This window comes from Heptranchias perlo, chromosome 4 (assembly GCF_035084215.1).
Source record: "Heptranchias perlo isolate sHepPer1 chromosome 4, sHepPer1.hap1, whole genome shotgun sequence".
NCBI lineage: Eukaryota > Metazoa > Chordata > Chondrichthyes > Hexanchiformes > Hexanchidae > Heptranchias > Heptranchias perlo.
Window position 1 is genome coordinate 78,854,134 of NC_090328.1, and position 22,098 is coordinate 78,876,231.

Sequence of the window (22,098 nt, forward strand, 5' to 3'; positions counted from 1 at the left end):
TAAAAACAGACGTGCCAGGAATACACAGTAGGTCCATCAGCATCTGAAAAGTGGAATGATAGATGAACATTTCAGGTGAGGACCCAAACATGTCCAAAGGCAAAATCTTAACTTGTCTATTTTTTTATAGATACTGATGGATCTGCTCTGGTTTGCCAGCATTTTCTGTATATTATTTATTTTTTAAATATGTAATTTTTTTTTAGCATTGCTCTAGAGTATCTCAGATCCAACTCGTCCCACTCCTCTCCAGATCAGTTGGAATGACGTGTCAGCCCATCACATCTGTCTTTGTGCACAGACAGCCTTTGAAATGGGGTCAACCACTGCTGGGCAACTACATCCTTCTCACTCCATTCACATGAAAAATGGCAAGAGTAATTCACTTCAACTTTTTTCCATCATATTTTTAAAAAATTCTTTCCTATGATTTTTGGTGAGGGGTGCAAGTGCTGGATAATGGGACACTTTCCATTTCAGGCACTCAATCGAGCATGGGAAGATCAGACATATTGGGCTCAATTTTGAAATGGTGGCGGGTTGGCTGTGGTGGGGGTGGGGGTGAAGGTGTGCGTGGCAAACCTGAATTTTAAAAAATTACCTATCCGACGCGATCTCGATGTAATTGAGGGTGATTAAAGTTGTTTCCGGGTTTCGCGCCCGGCAGCCAGTCTGATTGACAGGCTGCTGAGCCCAATACCCGGAAACAACTTTAATCACCATCAATTACAGGAGCTGCAACGCTGGGGTGGGGGGCTGCTGGGAGGAGAGAAAGAGAGAGAGAGAGAGAGAGACGTCATCCAGCGCTGGTAGAGAGTGGAGGGCGCTGAAGATCAGGGGGGGAGGGGGGAAGATTGGGGGGGAAAGGGGAGATCGGAGAGGGAGACATCAGGAGCTGAGAGGGTCATCGAAGAGGGAGACATCAGGGGGAGAGGGGGACATCAGAGAGGGGGACATCGGAGCAGGGTAGAAAGGTAGGTTTATTTTGTTTTTTAACTTTGTGCAATGTTTTTTTATTTAATTTATTTTGTTTATTTTTCCACCAGGCGTGAAATGGAAACCGTGGGAAAGCCACCCAAATGAGGTACATTTGGTTCTTTAACTATCATCCCTCCGGCTTTAATTGCCGGCAGGACTTCCGCATTCGGGAAGCCCGCGCGCACAGGCGCGTCTGTGGGAAACCCGGAAGTCAGCGGGTTGGAGCCGGCTTCCTCGCCCGCTCAGGATTTTCCTGATTTTCACAGCCCCCCCACCTCAACGCACCCACAATTTCCTTTGAAAATCGGGTCCATTATGGCTAGATGCAGAGTAAAGCTGGTTGGACTCTGCCCCAACAGTGTGCCTCAGTCCCAACCTCAGAAAAGCACCCCCGACAGCACCAGTATGACAGTTTACCATTTGCTGAGTGAAATTACCAATTAGGGCCAAATTAGGGGCAATCTGTGGTGAGGGCCATGGTCACTACAAACGGGGTTAAGATTGCCTAAACTCAGATAAATAAATATAAATAATGGATATTCTGGCAGTGTTCTCATTCAGGGACTCAAATAATTAAAAACGCTAGTGAATTATCATGGCATAATACCCCAAGGCAAATTCCATGACTTTATAACCTAGCGTGACAAGTATTATTATGCCCAAAAATAATGTCATTTTTTTTTAAAGAGAGCTGCATTGACTCCGGAGGTCACTCCCAGACAAATATTATTTTTGATTTCTACTGTTGAATAGAGGAAACAGTTTTATTTAATTTTGCCAGGTATATTTTTGCACTGACAGTTGGGACAATCCATATTTCTGACATACTCAGTTTTAATAGGAGTGCTGAGATTGGCACAAGAATGATGCATGGCTGTTCTCATGCTTCTCCCTCCCTAAAAGAAGAAAAAACACTTTATTATGAAGCAATTGTCCCTTTAAGGAAAATTACTCCTTTATTAGTGAATTTTTAGGTATGGTTCAGTTTCCTTGGAAGACAAGCCAGAATCCTTTGCAATCTTAGATAATGGGTGATGTTGATGGGTGATGAAGTGCTTATCATAATATAGAATTTTGTTATTTAAAAGGAAGGCCTGAAAGATCTTTCCACAACATTCATTTCTGTCTTTCCTGATGTCTTTGTAACATCTCACCCACAGCACATGGTAGAACCTGACAGTCCATCACAAAAAGATTGGTTGGCATTGTATTAAAATTGAGACTACTTTGACATCAGGTAATTAATAAAAACACTAACCATTTTAAACAGTGCTATTGAAACACACGGTTGCCATGCTGTGAGTGGAGCATTAGCATGAAAGACTCCACTTGCAAACAGTGCATGAAGAGTCTGTGTGTTTCAGCTTTGCCCACACAGTGTGAAGCCACTGCAGCATTATACGGACCTCACTTGGGTTTGGCACTGGTCCAGTTTGTAAATTAATCTGTTTGGGTTGTATTTCCAAACCACTAAAGATCATACACCATTTAAACTTTTTTACACAGCCCCAGAGTTTACAAATGTTACTGGTGTTTTATTTTGATAGTTTTGATATTTTAATTTTGTTCCCATAGTATAAATTCATATATGCCTATTTCATTCTCCTGGCTTAGGCTGAACTCAAACTGATATGAATCAGCCACTTGGAGGGAATCCTACACCTTAGGATTTTAGTGCGTTTGGTAGTCTTCTGAATTTCTTGCCACTTTGGTAATAATGAGCAACCAAAACCACTTTGCACCAGTGCAAAAAAGGTAGTAAAAATGCAGCCATAGTTTATTACTTATGACTTGAATTAGCGTTTTCAGCTATAATGAACTCATGCAAAGTTTGTAGCTAATTTTTGTAATTATAGTACTGCAGTGTTCTTAAAAAGGATTAAAATCATTTACCTTGTCTGCCTTAAGCTAACATGTATCAAGCGATCATTGTACGTTCACTGGTTTGATTTTAGTCTGCTCAGGTTAATAGAGTCAACTGTGGTATTGTAACTTCCCACGAGGATTTTGACTCATAAAACCTAACAGCCGGGTTTTTCCGCTTTGACTGGATGGGAATTCTGCTTGCCTCAGTGGTCCATCCCTGACCCTGGCTGATGAATGTGGTATACTCCCAGCAGGAATCTTGCCGCTGTCAGGGACCCTGCCCCAGGAGAGGACGGAAGATTGCTGACCAGTTTCCCCACTGAAGGCGTGTAAAAACATATCGAAAAATTACATTTCACATGGCTGGGGAGTTGAATTGATCAGCCCACATTGCTAGAGAGCAAATTACAGGAAATATGTGGGCCCTGAATTTGCTGCCAAAAATAATGGCGAGTTTAATGTGCCCGCTGTTATTAATATGTAAATCGGCCAGCAATGCGCGGCGAGGAAGAGATACCCTGTGAATTGCGAGTTGCCACAAGTTGCTGGTCGATTGGTGCTGCCCCCCACCACCCCCGTGTTAGCCTCGCAAAAACGGCAGCTCGCCCTCACCCTCCCATGCGTTTCGTGAAGTTGCTGCATTTGCACATTAATTGTCCATTAAACTCACCGCAGAAAGTTAGGGCTGGAACTTAACAGTATAAGTACTGTTTTAATGATGAGATTTATGTTCCTGTGATGCCAAACAACCGCTCCACCTCAGAAAGAGAACAGTTTAAACTGTGGAATCTCATTCCTACAGGTAGTAAATTGTTGTTAGACATTTTAAAATTTAACATTTAATTTTTTTTTTCTTCTTATTTTTCCTCTGTCTCTTTTTTCTCTCTCTATCCAATCTTTCTTACCCCTCTCTTTGTGTACCTGATTTGACTAATTCGCCCTCTTTCTCCATCATTCCTGTTTCTTTCTCAATCGTTACATCTCATTGGTTAAAAGGTGATGGACTGTTAGTCACATTGTTCTCTAAAGGTCCAAGATGCCCCGTTATCAGCTCGCACTTCCAGGGCAAAAAATTTAAGCTGAAGGGTGAGGGTAGAAGTCTGACTAACAGGGAATGCTGCAAGACGCCTCGCTCCAGCAAAATCTGGGACAATGTTTCAAAAAAATTGAATTGCACGTGGCTGAGGAGTTGAATTGATCAGCCCACGTTGCCACAGCTCAAATGATGGGAAATACATGGACATCACGGTCCCATCGTTTGCACTCCTTTTGAATGCTCCCCTCCCATATTGACATATTCCACATCTCCTATCATTTCTGACAAAAATGCCCGAAATATCATGGAGAACAAAGGGCAAGCGGAGCATCTCCCAAAGAATTCCTCACCCAGGATCAGATTCTGTGGAAAGTTAGAGATAAAAAGGAAATCTGTGAAAACTGGGAATCTAAAATAAAAACACTGGAAATGAACAGCAGGTCAGTCAGCATCTGAAAGAGAAAAGTTAGGTAAACAAATCTGGTGGGATCCTTCATCAGTCCCACTTGAAACATTACTCCATTATATAGTGGTCACAGACCACCAAACCGTCCAGTGGTGTCATCCTATCATGGATAAGGAGATGAAATGAAACCCCTACACATAGTAACAAAATACAATTAACCACAACAACAGCACACAGAAATACAAGGGAATGCACAATTCCCATTTAACCAGCCAAAGGGCTCAGGTAAGCAAGTTGAATGTGTGCAGAATGAAATAAAGCACCTGGATATTTAAGTAGTGCTCCAAATAATGTGGGTATTTGAAGGTAAGATGACACTGACAGTGAGTTAAAGCCCCACTATGATATTGCTATCATGATGGGAGATTTTGTGGATAAGAAATCTTGATAATGTCACATTTAAAGAAAATTTCAATATGGGAAGGAAAACTTCCATTTATATGTGTTTCATCACATTATATATATAAAATTTACTTTGAAGTTCATGGAGTGTTGTTATGTAGGCAATGCATTTTACATTAGGAACTCCCTAACAGCACTGTGGGAGAACCTTCACCACACGGACTGCAGCAGTTCAAGAAGGCAGCTCAACAGTACCTTCTCAAGGGCAATTAGGGATGGGCAATAAATGCCAGCCTCAGCACCGACGCCCACATCCCATGAACGAATAATAATAAAAAAATCCCACAAACAGAAATGGGATGAATAACCAATTAATCCATTTTTGGTGAGGTTAGTTGAGGGAGGGTCATCAGAAGTTCCTGTTCTTCAGTGTAATGGCATCTTTAATATTCTTCTGAACTGGGAAATAAGCCCCCTTTTAACATCTCAAAAATCACCACCAGCTGCATTTACATAGTACCTTTAATTTAGAAAAAACTCCTAAGGTGCTTCAGAGACAAAATCAGATGCCGTGCTAAAGAAAGAGATATGAGGAAGGGTAACTCAAAGCTTAGTCAAAAGTGTAGGATAAACTTGATTTCCAGTGATTCTTGAACCTGGACTATAGTCAGTCAAAGAAAGTCACACTCACAGTAGTTTGGTTAATCAAAAGTGATTATTTATTGATTTAAAAAGTTCACACAATCATGAAGCAAATCAAGCAATACATATAACCTTACTCTACCTGTTATTTAAACAATTCACGCAAACAGCAAGCCAATCAAGTAATACGTACAACTTTTAAAACAATCCTGGCAACCTCAAGGCCAAAGAGTGATCAGCTTTTGACGTTTCTGCTTTTGTAGTTGGCCACCTTCCCTCCACACCGTTCACCTGAGGAAGGAGGAAGCCTCCGAAAGCTTGTGGAATTTAAAATAAATTTGTTGGACTATAACTTGGTGTTGTAAAATTGTTTACAATTGTCAACCCCAGTCCATCACCGGCATCGCCACATCAGACCTTCCCTTTAGGCCAGCATCATTAAGCTCCACCTTACTACAGTGTCTGTTCTTGTTGCGAGGTCTTCTTTTTATATCATTTTTGACCAATGGGATGTAGGATTGGGGGAAAGGTGTCATTTATTTTGACTAATCATTCCCTTGTTTGCTAGGCTTCATCCATTAATAAGCCTCAATGATTGACAGTTAACTCAGTCAAAAACCAGGTGCAAATATTTCAGTTGTTGTTTAGACAATTGGAGCAGTGTAGGCCTCTCTTATCTGTGTGTAGACTCTCTCATGGCCTTGCATGTCTCCAATATGTCCTGTTTTGCTCTATAATTCTAATTGCCTCAGCAGTCTTTTTCTTTAACAACTTTGTGTGTCTTTGCATGGTATCGCTCCTGTGGTATGCGACTCCTCTTTCTTATCAGTTATTTTCACAAGCAAAAGCATATTCCATTGTTGTTTCTGCAGTTTTAAATTGATGCTGTTCAAATGTAATATCCAAAAGGGCAAGTTAACCCTTTCTTTCAAATGTAGTTTCCAAATGTCCAGATGTTTTGAATTCACAATATTCTAGGGGTTTTAACTGCTATCCTACAAAAGAGGTGGGTTTTAAGGAGGGTCTTAAAAGACTAAAGGGAGGGGTTTAGTGAGGGAATTCCAGTGGAGTGGAAGATAGCAAATGTAATACTGCTATTCAAGAAAGGAGGGAGAGAGAAAACAGGGAACTACAGGCCAGTTAGCCTAACATCAATCATCTGGAAAATGCTGGAATCCATTATTAAGGACGTGGTAACAGGGCACTTAGAAAATCATAATATGATTAGGCAGAGTCAACATGGTTTTATGAAAGGGAAATCGTGTTTGACAAATTTATTAGAGTTTTTTGAGGATGTAACTAGCAGGGTAGATAAAGGTGAACCAATGGATGTAGTATATTTGGATTTTCAAAAGGCATTCGATAAGGTGCCACACAAAAGGTTGTTACACAGGATAAGGGCTCATGGGGTTGGGGGTAATATATTAGCATGGATAGAGGAGTGATTAATGGACAGAAAACAGAGAGTAGGAATAAATGGGTGATTTTCAGGTTGACAGGCTGTAACTAGTGGAGTATTTTTTTATTCGTTCACGGGATGTGGGCGTCGCTGGCGAGGCCAGCATTTATTGCCCATCCCTAATTGCCCTTGAGAAGGTGGTGGTGAGCCGCCTTCTTGAACCGCTGCAGTCCGTGTGGTGACGGTTCTCCCACAGTGCTGTTAGGAAGGGAGTTCCAGGATTTTGACCCAGCGACAATGAAGGAACGGCGATATATTTCCAAGTCGGGATGGTGTGTGACTTGGAGGGGAACGTGCAGGTGGTGTTGTTCCCATGTGCCTGCTGCTCTTGTCCTTCTAGGTGGTAGAGGTTGCGGGTTTGGGAGGTGCTGTCGAAGAAGTCTTGGAGAGTTTCTGCAGTGCATCCTGTGGATGGTACACACTGCAGCCACAGTGCGCCGGTGGTGAAGGGAGTGAATGTTTAGGGTGGTGGATGGGGTGCCAATCAAGCGGGCTGCTTTATCTTGGATGGTGTCGAGCTTCTTGAGTGTTGTTGGAGCTGCACTCATCCAAGCAAGTGGAGAGTATTCCATCACACTCCTGACTTGTGCCTTGTAGATGGTGGAAAGGCTTTGTGGAGTCAGGAGGTGAGTCACTCGCCGCAGAATACCCAGCCTCTGACCTGCTCTTGTAGCCACGGTATTTATATGGCTGGTCCAGTTAAGTTTCTGGTCAATGGTGACCCCCAGGATGTTGATGGTGGGGGTTTCGGCGATGGTAATGCCGTTGAATGTCAAGGGGAGGTGGTTAGACTTTCTCTTGTTGGAGATGGTCATTGCCTGGCACTTATCTGGCACGAATGTTACTTGCCACTCATCAGCCCAAGCCTGGATGTTGTCCAGGTCTTGCTGCATGTGGGCTCGGACTGCTTCATTATTTGAGGGGTTGCGAATGGAACTGAACACTGTGCAGTCATCACTGTGCATGAAGCAGCTGAAGATGGTTGGGCCTAGGACACTGCCCTGAGCAACACCTGCAGCAATGTCCTGGGGCTGAGATGATTGGCCTCCAACAACCACTACCATCTTCCTTTGTGCTAGGTATGACTCCAGCCACTGGAGAGTTTTCCCCCTGATTCCCATTGACTTCAATTTTACGAGGGCTCCTTGGTGCCACACTCGGTCAAATGCTGCCTTGATGTCAAGGGCAGTCACTCTCACCTCACAGTGCTGCAAGGATCAGTGCTTGGGCCTCAGCTATTTACAAACTATATTAAAGACTTAGATGAAGGGACCAAGTGTAATGTATCCAAGTTTGCTAACAATGCAAAACTAGGTGGGAAAGTAATCTTCCAATCTACTGGAATTCCCTCACTAAACCCCTCCCTTTAGTCTTTTAGACCCTCCTTAAAACCCACCTCTTTTGTAGGATAGCAGTTAAAACCCCTAGAATATTGTGAATTCAAAACATCTGGACATTTGGACACTACATTTGAAAGAAAGGGTTAACTTGCCCTTTTGGATATTACATTTGAACAGCATCAATTTAAAACTGCAGAAACAACAATGGAATATGCTTTTGCATGTGAAAATAACTGATAAGAAAGAGAAGGAATCACATACCACAGGAGCGATACCATGCAAAGACACACAAAGTTGTTAAAGAAAAAGAGGACACAAAGGGCTCAATTTTCGAACAGAACTGGGAAGGGGGAGGTGCAGGTAGGCTTGTTGGGCCTGGGTTCTCAGCCTCCCGGGGTTGAAATGGGGAATTAGTTAAAAATGGAGGCCTGAGGCCTCCTTGAAAGGTTTTAAGGCCCAACCTGCCTCCTGGGAGTGGGTTGGCCACCCATCCCTCGTCCTGCCCCAGTGAAAACCGAAAATGGGCGGTTTGGGGGCGGGTCTGAAATGGTAGCAATTTTCAATGCCCCCCGCCCCCAACCCACCTGTTTTTTACTTTTAAAATCGAGCCCAGAGGGTCTGCAAAGGGATATAGACGGGTTAAGTGGGTGGGCATGAAAGTGGTAGATGGAGTATAATGTGGGGAAATGTGAGGTTATTCACTTTGGTGGGAAGAATAGAAAAACAATATTTTTTAAATGGTGAGAAACTATTAAATGTTGGTGTTCAGAGGGATTTGGGTGTCCTTGTACATGAAACACAGAAAGTTAACATGCAGGTACAGCAAGTAATTAGGAAAGCAAATGGTATGTTGGCCTTTATTGCAAGGGGGTTGGAGTACAAGATTCATTAGATTGATTCCTGGGATAAGAGGGTTGTCCCATGAAGAAAGATTGAGTAGAATGGGCCTATACTCTCTCGAGTTTAGAAGAATGAGAGGTGATCTCATTGAAACATGTAAGATTCTGAAAGGGCTTGACAGCTGCTTCCCCTGGCAGGAGAGTCTAGAACTAGGGGGCATAATCTCAGGATAAGGGGTCGGCTATTTAGGACTGAGATGAGGAGAAATTTCCTCTCTCAGAGGAACCCTGTTCCCCAGATGGCTGTGGATGCTCATTTGTTGATTATATTCAAGACTGAGATCGATAGATTTTTGGACTCTAGAGGAATCAAGGGATCTGGGGATCGAGCGGGAAAATGGAGCTGAGATCGAAGATCAGCCATGATCTTATTGAATGGCGGAGCAGGCTCGGGGGGCAGTATTGCCTACTCCTGCTCCTATTTCTTATGTTCTTATGTTCCAGATCATATTTAAAGGATAGCACCTCCAACAATTAGTACTTTCCCCGGTGTGGGGATTGAATCACAATTTTTGGACTTAGAAGTGACAATGCTATCAAGACAACACTAGCAAACTGATAAGCTTGACTTTGTTTGGATTTTCCCCTTTACTGGTATGGCATTGCATTTCTGTTAAGGTTAAGCTGTTTCACTTATAAACAACGTAGCTAATTCCATGATCCTATGCTCCCAGCAGGGAAATACACTCGCAGGGAGCGTGCATTGTCATCACAACTACAACGTTATAGTCCTAACTCCAACCGATACTCCCTTCAAAAGTATCTTCCCCACTGAGAGCATGAGATTGTGAAATTAACGCTCACATCTGATACTAAGTATTCCAGCAAAGATGAGCTGTCTCTATAGGCCGAATCATAATCACTCATTAATGACTCAGTCACATAACAACATCCTCAATATGGCTTAGGAACCTGTTTTTAAAAGCTGACAATACGTTAATGCACAATTACATGTTTAGGATTTTCTCAAGTGATGTGTTAACAACCTAATGTCTGATTTGCAAGATTTTTCTATTTGGAACAAGTAGATTCTGCTGATGTGACAACTGATACTTTTCATTCAAAATGTTATCTTGCTTGTTAATTTTGTAGCATTTCTGGGTGGCTGGGGTCAGTTGAATCCGTTTTATTTAGAACGACAAGTGTTTACAGCATGGAAGGAGGCCATTCGGTCCATCATGATTTTGCTAGAGTAATCAAAAATGAATCTAATCCCACTGCCTTGTTCTCTTCCCACAGCCCGCGATGTTCCTCTGCTTCAAATATTTATTCAATTTTCTCTTAAAAGATGCAATAGTCTTTGTCTCAACCCCTCCTTGTGGCAAAACATTCCATGCTTTAACAACTTGTTGTGTAAAGAAATTTCTCCTATCCTCTCTCTTCACTCTCAGTGACAATTTTAAATTGATGATCCCTTCTCACTGACTCCCTAACCAGAGAAAATAGTATTTCTCTATTCACTCAAACAAATTTTTTAAAACTGCTATTAACCTCCCCTTAGCCTTCTCTACTCCAATGGAAATAGTCCCAATATCTCAAGTCTCTTCCTATAAATATAGTTACCCATCCCTGGTATCATCCTGGTGAATCTATGCTGTACAGTCTTTACGGTTTTAATGTTCTTTCTATAATGTGGTGCCCAAATCAGCACACAGTACTCTAACTCTCTAACTGTGGTTTAACCTTTGCCTTGTACAACTTTATCATTATTTCTTTACTCTTGTACTTTATGCCTTTATTTATAAAACCCAAACTGCTGTTTACTTTCTTATGGCTTTATCTACTTGCACTTGCATTTTCAGATAATTATGTATTTGAACCCAATGTTTTTCCATGGAGTATATACTCCCATACCTATTTCTCCTCCCAAAATATATTATCTAATATCCCCACATTAAATTGTGTCTTTCACCTGTTTGCCCAATCCGCTAGCCTATGAACTTTTGGAGTCTTTTACAATCCTCCTTCTGGTTATCAAACATCCTACTTTTGTGTTGTCAGCAGAATTTGATATCATGCTCCCTACGGCCAAGTCCAAATCATTTATATATACCAAGACCACAAATGGTCCCAGCACTGACCTCTAGGATACACCACTTCCAACCCGAGCAGCACCCATTAACCCAAAGCTTTTGTTTCCTCTTTGTCAATCCGACTTTCTATCCATGCTGCTACATTTCCTCTTAGACCATGCACCTGAATTTTTGTATTTATAGGTTGTATCTCTGTGCATCTGAGAAGGAACACAGAAACAAGACCAGTGAAGAAAGGGTTAATTTAAAGGAAGCCAATCTTAGATGGACTGTAGCATTATTTGAGTAATGAGAGAAGTTCTAGATCACAAGTCCTGAATCTGGACAGGATATATAAGCATAAGCTGTTTAGTGACAGACCCTTTAGTAACAGTGGACATTCTGGACAGCAGACAGGGGCGGGGGAGAGGGTAAATTCAGCGCGATTCCGGCAAAAGGTCTGCAATTTTTGCACCCCCATGTAAGTTCCCCTACAAATTGCACACCAGGGATGTCATAGCTTCTTAAATATGCCCCTGTTGTGTCACAGACTGACTTTGGGGTCATGTCTAGGAGTGTTCCAGGGCAACGTTGGGAATTCTGCCCAGCTCTGCCCCTTTGGTGACAGAAGTTTTTTTGAAGTGCACTGGCCTGATTCCTGTGCCTAACTGGGGATCAGGCAAAGCTTTGATGCTCCCTGTAGCTGAATAGCTTGACATCAGTTACTGTCTAAATTCACATATGAAAATTAGTCACTTGAGTGAGATACAGGGAGAGGTCAACATCAATAGAATCACACCTCAACACGAGTTAATGCCTACAGGAGAGGAGGGGAAAAACTGGAGGAGCAGAAAAACAGTAACTAATGAATTATGTAACCCTCTATAGTGTGTTTTAAATCAATCAGCAATAAAGATTAATTAAAATTTAAAAGAAAGTATAGGAGGTTTTGTTTTATTGTGCAGAACAAAATTGCTCATTAGAGGATTTTAATGTACATATGACTCCTTTAAAAAGCAAAGAAGGCACCTGCTAATAAACTGACGGCTTTCTCCTGTCCTTACGTCCGGTACACATAGTCTTTTGTACAATGTGCTTTTTCAGATTCCAGGCCTTAGTTATCTCTCATTCTCTGTAATCCCACTACTCAACTGGAATTAGCATTTGATCAAAACCATATAAAAAGAAAAACCCTTCCCCCACCCTTCCACCCCCAAGTGAGGGATTTGTGGGCACTCATCTCCCCTTTCCCACAGCTAGCCGAACTGGCCTGACCACTTCTGCCGCTAGCCACTGTTCTTTAACTGTTGCCAATTAACATTGGCTTTACCCTTTCAGCAGATTAAAAGGAAGTCTAGAGCTAAAGGAATCTTTGAACAACTGAAGGAAACTTCACTTTGAAACAGACCGAGGTAAAAGTACAAGAGCTGCAAACCTGATTAATCTGCACTTAGCTCTGACACAAATTACTCAGAGCCCCAGTAAACACTGACTTCAAATGCTAGTACTTGGATTCCGAATGGAAAGCCAGTATCCACATAAATAAGGATACCTCTGAGATATTAATCCTTTCTTAGGTCATTCTGTGTCATGACATACACTTCTTGTCTCTGTGCAGTCCTGTCATTTTTACCAGATCCCAGCGGAGAATGGATACCAGTATGAGGTATTCCAATAAAACTCTGCTTACCCCTTTAGTTAAATGAAAACAAACATTTGATATACCTAAAACAACAAAGGCCAGAGGTATAGAGAAGAGAATGTTTGCGCGATTGGCAGGGTCTTGAATCTTCATAGTCATAGTCTGCAGCTTTTTACAGTGCCTCAAGCTTAAAATGGATGACCCACAGGTGGAAGAAAGATTGGAAGTCAGGTCAAGAGCAACTTTAGATTTTGTAATAAATGACTTTCTTGTTGGCATAAGAGCATAATCTCACTTTCAAAAAGAGAATTTCATGTTCATAAGGCCTCAGATATGTTACAGTTGAACTTTGTGGAAGATATCACTCCAAGGCTTTAATTCCTATTATATGTAACAATCAGACAAGAGTCATTTTTTCCCTAGTGCATTTTGGTGAACTGAATAGGGTTTTGTTTAAAAACAATATATATAGAAATGTGTGAATCAGTACCAAGCTCCCCCCAGTGAGTAAACTAGTTAAATGTAAGGAACCTTACAACACCAGGTTATAGTCCAACAGTTTTATTTGAAAATCACAAGCTTTCGGAGGCTTTCTCCTTCGTCAGGTGAGTGACGAAGGAGAAAGCCTCCGAAAGCTTGTGATTTTCAAATAAAACTGTTGGACTTTAACCTGGTGTTGTAAGATTCCTTACATTTGTACACCCCAGTCCATCACTGGCATCTCCACATCATAAACTAGTTAAGGCAGTGAATAGCTGAGCGATATAGACCAGGAAAGTCCCATGTTCAATCCCCAGTCTGTCCTGAGTTAGTTGATCTCAGCTGGGGAGTGGTAGGCTGACACTATCATTACTTTCTATGCCATGGACTAAGGAGGCGAAAAACAACCCCACCATCGAATAACCTGCCAACACTCACCGTCTAGGTTCCTTCATGAAGAGTGGCCACTTGGATGAGGTAATGGAGGGTAATGGGCTCCTGTGGAATTGTATCTCTGTTTAAAACCACACCTTCTGGAAAGAAGAAGGGGAGGAAATGGGTGGAAAGGAAAGAGTAGAAAAAAATTAAATCATCGTTTGAAAAACGAGTCAGAGAGGAAGGGAGAAAATGGGAAGAAATTGAAAGAAAATGCACACAGGTCCCCTTCTTGTTAAAAAGCACTAAACTAATAAATAGGCAGGTCGTCAAAATAGAAGTTATGATTCTCACTGCAAACACCAGCTTGTATATAAAGCCATCTAGGAGTTGTAAAAACTTCTCCTTTAAATAATATATTTAAAAGTAGTACTTATATCGAATTACCGCACTCTCAGCGATCCTTTTCCATGGATTAAAATGGAACAAGGCACAAGTCAGTTAAGTGTATGTAGAATGTAAATACTGTTAATACACTTATTTTTTTATTGTCCCAAACACACAGACATGACCATTTATTTGATGTCTTGTTAACATCATCCATGTTGTTATGACAAGTTCTAATTTCAATAAACATTAAGTAAAAGTATTTTTAACAGTGGATTATGAATTACTTTGCTCCCCAGTGAGCTGTGGAATTTTGCTTTCACAAAATATCAAAGACTGTTGAAAGAAGCCACACCTCACATTTTTTGGCATTAATATTGCTTCCAAAAGGAGTGTTATGTCTTCTTGCGTTTTAGTTTCCATATCACTTCAAACATTGCTTCAATAATATGACTAAAAAAAGCTATAATAGAAATATGGAAATATCATTATAATACTGTTTACATTTTCCATAAGTGCAAATCTATCATGTGTTCCATAGCCTTCAGACATTAGCAAAGAAGGAGTTTAAAAATATTAACTCTTTATTCATCTTGCTTTCTTCAATCCCTCCGCCCCCCATAATTTTTTCCCCTTCCGACCCTCCCCAGCTGTCCTGAAAGCATTGGCTTCTTGTTGGAGTGCAGTTCCACAGCCACTAGCACCTTTCCAGCACCTTTTCCAAGTTTTCATTCTTATTTGCGAGGCTTGACTGAATGTCAGCAGGCTGTTAATTGTATCCATGTGATTTATATCAATTAGTGTTAATTGTATTCAGGTAGTGCATGTCAATTGGGAACTCTCATATCCATTTATAAGGGAGCTGATCTAGTGTATGGGGGGGTGTAGTGTTGATCTCTGTGTATGAGGGCTTGGAAGCAACTGAAGACCAGGCTCTAGTATTCTATCCTTCACCACCTGGCTATCCAATTTGTAACACAGGCCCAGAGTTCATCAGAGCTGAGCTCATCATAGCCTCACCTACCCTACACACATGAACACTTCCAGGAGGTGCCAGTGGACAGAGAGTCCTGGCTAAATTTCCTCTAACTAGCTGAGGCCAATTATAGTGCCCTTGCCACTGCCTTACCTACGTTTAGTACAGCCCAAGGTCAAACTTGGAGCCTTTCTGGACTGTATGGCTCATTTCCAGACTGGGTACTATATTTACCAACCAAGCTATTGGAGCAAACTCAACTCCGAACAACTGGCAAAAAGAAGCAAACCTTATGCCCATGAGTACAATGGACTGTGATCGCTTATTTATTTCCAGGTCAAATTGAAGGTATATACTGCTTGGGTGCGATTTTTCTCTTTGGAGTGGAGTAGTGGAGAGGCCAATCCAACTCTGCCCTGACCCCAACTTATGTCCCTGGGTCAGTGCTCATTTGGTATGCGAGGGAGGCTCCTCCCATTGCCAAGAGCAAGCCCAGAAGTGCCAAAGAGGAGAATGAGGCAGTGCTGCAGCAAGACAACCGCTGAAGCAGCCAAAGAGACAGTTAGGGGTGTTAAAGGAGTAGAAGAGCCCCGAAAAGGAAGAAACCGCAAGGCTTTGTATTCTTTGGTCCATACTTCATGGGGGCCATCTTGGAGAGAGAGGAGGCCTTTACTGGGCCCTGTGCTTTCATTTACAAAATTTGGGGCTTTACCACTGCTACATTGGGCCTACTGCCACCTTTCACTCGACAGTCCTGGGGAGTGGTGGTAAAAGGGGCGAATAGGAGGAAAATGAACCCGGAAGTCAGGTCCTGCATCCCTGCCGGCATTTACTTGCGGTGGGCAGGGATGGCTGGTGGGGATGGGGGATGGAAATGGAGCTCATGGCAAGGAGGTGGCAATTTTGCCCTGGTTTCCGCTACTATCCAGATAGAGGTCTTTAAAATGATGAAAGGTTCGATAGTGTAGATGTAGAGAAGATGTTTCCACTTGTGGGGGAGTCTAAAACAAGGGGCCATAAATATAAGATAGTAACTAATAAATCCAATAAGGAATTCAGGAGAAACTTCTTTATTCAGAGAGTGGTTAGAATGTGGAACTCGCTACCACATGGAGTGGTTGAGGCCAATAGCATAGATAGATTAAAGGGGAAGCTAGATAATTACATAAGGGAAAAAAGAATAGGATATATTAATAGAGTGAGATGAAGTAAGGTGGGAGGAGGCTCATGTGGAACATAAACACCGGCGTAGACTTGCTGGGCCCAATGGCCTGTTTCTGTGCTGTAAATACTAGGTAATTCTATGTAATACGTAAAGAATCACAGTGGAAAATCCAGCCCCTTGTGTCATGTTGTTTCTCCATTGACAGTCATGACAAGGAATTTAAATCATTCACTCATCCTTTACTTCATTGATCATCTGCATAGCAGAGTTTATGCTAAGAATGCCAAAAAATGTATACATTTAAATTCTGTAACTATCTGCTGGTTAAATAAGCTAGTTCCAGATTTTATTGGATTTAACCTTAAATTGAAATGTTTATTTCAGGAATTAAAAAAATATTCTCCCAATTATTTTAATATCAGAAGTTTTGCTCCTTAATAATGTAGGGTGCACACTACCTCAGCAATAGTAAGAGAGCAGTCACTGACTGAAAGGGTGGTAGAGGCAGAAACCGGCAACTCATTTAAAAAGTACCTGGATGTACACCTGAAGTGCCGTAACCAACGAGGCTGCGGACCGAGTGCTGGAAAGTGGGATTAGGCTGGGTGGCTCATTTTTGGCCGGCGCGGACACGATGGGCCGAATAGCCTCCTTCTGTGCTGTAAATTTTCTATGATTCTATGATATTGCAACCCAGTAATCATGGGGAGTGGGCCGCTATTGATTCAATACCACAAAATCTCGAAACTAGATCCATTATGCTAATCAGAAAGGATCAAATCCAAATTGACAATTGTGTATTACGGTTTAAAAAAATAAGAAACTGGGTAATACACTAAGTTAATACTGAAAGGGTTTGTTTCCTAATTGGGTTCTCCCAGCATGGAGCAGCACACAAAAGGCTGGGAAATTGTGGGCTCGCAGCGCCTGATTTTCTATCCGTTTATTTAAATGGACACAAAACTGAGCAAAGTGGGTCCTTGATTTCCTGACCAGCACTTCCTGTGAATGAGTGTCTGATCGGGGAATCAGTCCTACTGTCTATTCACTTTTTTCATAAGAAGTGTTCAATTTTCAACCCATATACACAGTAATCAATTGGATTTCATACTTTCAGAATAGGAGAATAGGTTTAGTTTCAAAGAGGTTGATTATATTTTTAGCTTATGAAAGCGAGGGATGTTAGGGCTAGGAAATTAACACTTTTCCATTTCAGGCAACCAGTATTAGCAACAAGCACTGCCAGATGAAATATAACATATGTTAGATGTGGAGCAAAGTTCATTCTATTCCACTTCAATGTGCCTCAGCCCAACCTCTAAAGAGCATCCCCATCTCAACCCATTATCCTGGATTAGATTCAAACCCAGATTTTAGAGGTAAAAAAATAATGTGCTAACCTACTTCACCATCCATGCTGCTTGTTTGTGTTCCATGCTCCATCCATATGCGAGTAGCCAATTTGGATTTGATTCTTCTCAATTAGAATAAAGTGCTGCCACATTGGGAACTTATAGCAACATGCTTGTTCAAGTATGGGCCATGTAAATGTATCTGAGTCTATTGAACTGTGAAAGATTTGGCACTTGAAATGCTAATAATATAGTAAAGCATTAACAAAGTGATTGGAGTTATTACTATTCCATTAGAAATCAGTAACATTTTTCTTTCCATATATCCAAGATATAATAATTAAGAAAATAAGAAAACATGGAATGAGAAAAGGCTATTTAGCTTTTTTTTTATTCGTTCACGGGATGTGGGCGTCGCTGGCGAGGCCAGCATTTATTGCCCATCCCTAATTGCCCTTGAGAAGGTGGTGGTGAGCCGCCTTCTTGAACCGCTGCAGTCCGTGTGGTGACGGTTCTCCCACAGTGCTGTTAGGAAGGGAGTTCCAGGATTTTGACCCAGCGATAATGAAGGAACGGCGATATATTTCCAAGTCGGGATGGTGTGTGACTTGGAGGGGAACGTGCAGGTGGTGTTGTTCCCATGTACCTGCTGCTCTTGTCCTTCTAGGTGGTAGAGGTTGCGGGTTTGGGAGGTGCTGTCGAAGAAGCCTTGGCGAGTTGCTGCAGTGCATTCTGTGGATGGTGCACACTGCAGCCACAGTGCGCCGGTGGTGAAGGGAGTGAATGTTTAGGGTGGTGGATGGGGTGCCAATCAAGCGGGCTGCTTTATCTTGCATGGTGTCGAGCTTCTTGAGTGTTGTTGGAGCTGCACTCATCCAGGCAAGTGGAGAGTATTCCATCACACTCCTGACTTGTGCCTTGTAGATGGTGGAAAGGCTTTGGGGAGTCAGGAGGTGAGTTCATCAACCTTATTCCTTCCACAGGCCATTTGCAATTGGTTCTATCTAGGACTCTACCAATCTATTGAATAATTTGAGGAAAGTTATTGCAAAAACTTCTCCCGACCCCTCTCCCAAAGATAAATTGAACACAATTTCAGAATATTTATCTAACCTCAAATCCTACATTATTCATTTGTGACCAGTTGATTTCATTGACAAGACATTTCCACAGTTCCAACAGCTCAGGAACCAAAATATTCTACACAAGATTTGACCCTTCCTATATCATTGCCACATTGTCCTTAAGGCACCTCAGGGGCTCGATTTTCGCACCCACGATTGGGTGCATTGGTGGCGGGAGAGCTACAAAAATCGGCGATTCCCGGGGCAGGTCGGAAGCCCGGCTCCAACCCGCCCACTTCCAGGTTTCCCACTGACGCGCTCAAATGCGCGTGCAGCCCCCGCATGTGGGACTCCCGCCGGCAATTAAAGCCAGCGGGGTGCCACTTAAGGTATTGATTTAGGTATTTCAGGTCGTTTAGAGACCTGATTAACTTGCTATTTTAGGAGGGGTGGGATTTTGCAAACAACTGGGACTGTTTCCCGTACTGGGGGAAACACTCCCAGTTGAAATGGACGTGTTGCAGCCATCAGCCTGTGGCAGTTGCAAAGGTCCATTTGACAGGTGGGGGGGGAGACCCTCACTCATTGCAGGAGGCCAATCTGTCACTTGGGACAAAGTTTGGCCTCCACCACCCTCCTCCTAACAATAAAATTCACCAACTTGCACACTTACCCCGGTGTCCAGAGACATGTACCTACCTTGCGGACCCCCTCAGATGTACATCTTTCAGGTGGGGGCCGCCGTAGCTGCAGTCATGGCCTCCTCAGAAGGCGAACAGCATCACCAGCCTCGCCGGCCATGCCGTCCATCTCTAACACAGCACAGCAACACAGTGCTGTGACACATCCACCTGCACAGCAGGAGGGAGGGCAACCGCAGAGAGAGATGCGTCGCACAGGGCACTACCCTCGACACAGGGTCCACAGACGGAGGCTCAGCTTCCTGGACCTCTCTGAGCAGCAGTGCACACGGAGGCTCAGAGTCACTCGACATGTAGTCGTGGACATCTGCAGCCTCCTTCATGCCGAGCTGCTCCCGGCTGGCCCAAGCAGCATCTTCTTACCTGTCGCTGTCAAAGTCACCACTGCCCTCAACAACTTCTCCTCCGCATCCTTCCAGGGTGCCACCGGGGACATTGCTGACGTCTCTCAGTCGTCTGCACAAAAGAGCCCTGCAAATACACCTGCACCCACTCTGCAGTGACACAATGGGTGGCATCAGTTGTGGGTCTTCATTGTGATCCTCAGGAAAGGGCATTATTGCACAAACCAGACAAGATTCACAAAGACGTGGCAGTAGTGGTGCCAATATAATATGTAATGTGAGTTGATCAGAAATTAAATATAAGTAAAAACCATGACAAACCCTCAAACACCCTTGTGCATCCCCTTCATGTTCACAACACGTTTGCCTTACGCTTCCTACTGCACATATGTGATGCATGGCCTGTGGTTGCAGCACAGGTAGTGGCAGGTTGAGTGAGGCTGACTGTGAAAGAGATGCACGAGAGGGTGAGTTTGAGATGGAGCCATGAGATTGTATGAGGATTGGGTTGAGTGGTAGTGGCGGGATGAGTACTGGCGAGGTGAGTATGTGCAGGTAAGATGAGGATGAGCTTTGAGTGGGTGTGAGGAGTGATGTGACAGAGCAGTGTTGGCAGTACAGAAGGAGATGTGTGGTGGGGGCGGTGATGTGGCAGTTGGAGTGTAGGGGAATGAGTAAGTGTACTCACTTTGGCTGACCTTCTTAGGTCATTGGAGCGCCTCCTGCACTGTATGCAGGTGCGCGATATGTTGGTGGTGCAGGTGACCTCCTCTGCCACCTCGAGCCAGGCCTTCTTGGTGGCAGAGGCAGGCCACTTCCTCCCGCCCGCCGGGGGGAAGATCTCTGTCCTCCCCCTCCTCCTCACCCCATCCAATAAGAGCTGGAGTGAGGCATCATTAACCTGGGAGCAGCCTTCCCCCTGGGCTGCTCCATGCTGTAATTTTTCCTATTTCTTGCAGCATCAGTCAGTGGAGGACTGCCCCTTTAAATAGAGCTCCTCCAGCTGACAGACCTTACTGCGCATGCGCAGTCCGCCCGACGTGCAGCTCAGCAGCAGGGAACCCAGAAGAAGAGGTCAGTCGATCCAATCAGCCTGCGATTGCGCGCGAAGCAGTCTGATTTCACCGGGCGCGTTACCCACGCGCCCAATCGACCCCCCGCCGCGAACCCGCCGCCATGGTAATATCTGGCCCCAGGTGTAATTCACAGGTGTGCTCTATGACTGCATGAAGTGAATCCTCTAGTAATTATTTTTGCTTTTGATGTTTAATGTTTTTAAGTAAAATACTATGTCCTGTTTTTTATTATTATGGCATACACAAGAAATATTTCTGATACATTTTGGACATGAGTGGGTGGACTAAATATCAGTTCAACAGGTGTCACCATGCACCCTCTGCATACAGGATAATGAACAACCTTGCAATAGGATACCACAGTTTATTTAATCTCTACCATACTAAAGGTTTTAGTGTCAACTCCCTGATGTCGTCTGCAGGGATCTGAGACATCTTTATATGAAAGTAAATGGACAATGGTTGACAGCCTCCATGGATAACTGAGAGTATAGAACTATGCCACACACCAAACACACATGCATACGTATACAGACACACACACATGCACACAGCTATGTTAAACAATAAATCTACATGGGTAGGAAAACTTCTGTAGGGGACTTTATTTCCAAATTTCTCCCCTCCGCTTCTGGAAGAGTTTACTCCTTGCTTGGATACTCTGTCCTCTGGTACCTTACCCAAATGGCCATTCTTTATACATGAGCATAGATAGTTTTGCTACCATAGAGGGCACAAGGTGAGCCTCACTCAACATCTATAACTGTGTACTTTTCAACAGGCTGAGGCCAATTGTAGCATCCCAACCCCATGTCGAGATTAGTTAACTCAATGCAGATTGGCTCGACCACTGTCTATAATAATATTATTCACAGAGGACCTAATGTTTTGACTCCAAAAGGTTATTAATAGATTTCTTTCTCCTGACAGTTGAGGCCTGCTTTTTTGGTTAAAGGTTACTTTTAATCTTTTTGATTTCAGAACTAGGGCTTGCTTTCAGCAAAATTCTAATCAAATTTATTATATTATGACAAAAGTATATTAGCAATTCATTTAGAAAGAACATAGTCATTACAAGCAGGACAATTTATAGGATTAATTATGTACTGGGTTAACAAAGTCCCTAGATTCAGATCTAGCTCAGGCTGATGGGTTGAGTCTCTGTGATATTGGATGGCATATTAAATGAAATTAATTTGGTCATTCTCAACCAAATTTTTAGTTTTCATGGGTCTACAGCAAATATCTACCCATAATTCAGCACCAAATTGGTATTCTCTCTTATTGATCCTGTAAGGATGATTGATGTAGAAAATGAAATAATTCACACTAGTGCGATGGAGAAGGGTGGCAAGCATTCTTCTGACGCTGAAATGAAGGGGCAGAGTGGAGGAACCTTTGTTCTGCATCTAACACAAGCTATACCTTACATGGCAACACTTAATGCTGCCTAAAGTAGAAAAAATGTTCCATTCCCCAGCACTGACATCACTCAT

General features: G+C 42.9%; 1 long non-coding RNA gene across 1 annotated transcript in view; it reads left to right on the forward strand.

The window, feature by feature from the left end:
• The window catches only part of LOC137320528 (uncharacterized), a 39,361-nt gene that overhangs the window by 6,745 nt on the left and 10,518 nt on the right, over positions 1-22,098 (forward strand). The window contains exon 2 of the long non-coding RNA XR_010962571.1: positions 1,047-1,084. This is a non-coding gene — a long non-coding RNA (uncharacterized lncRNA). The remainder of the gene's footprint in view (positions 1-1,046; positions 1,085-22,098) is intronic.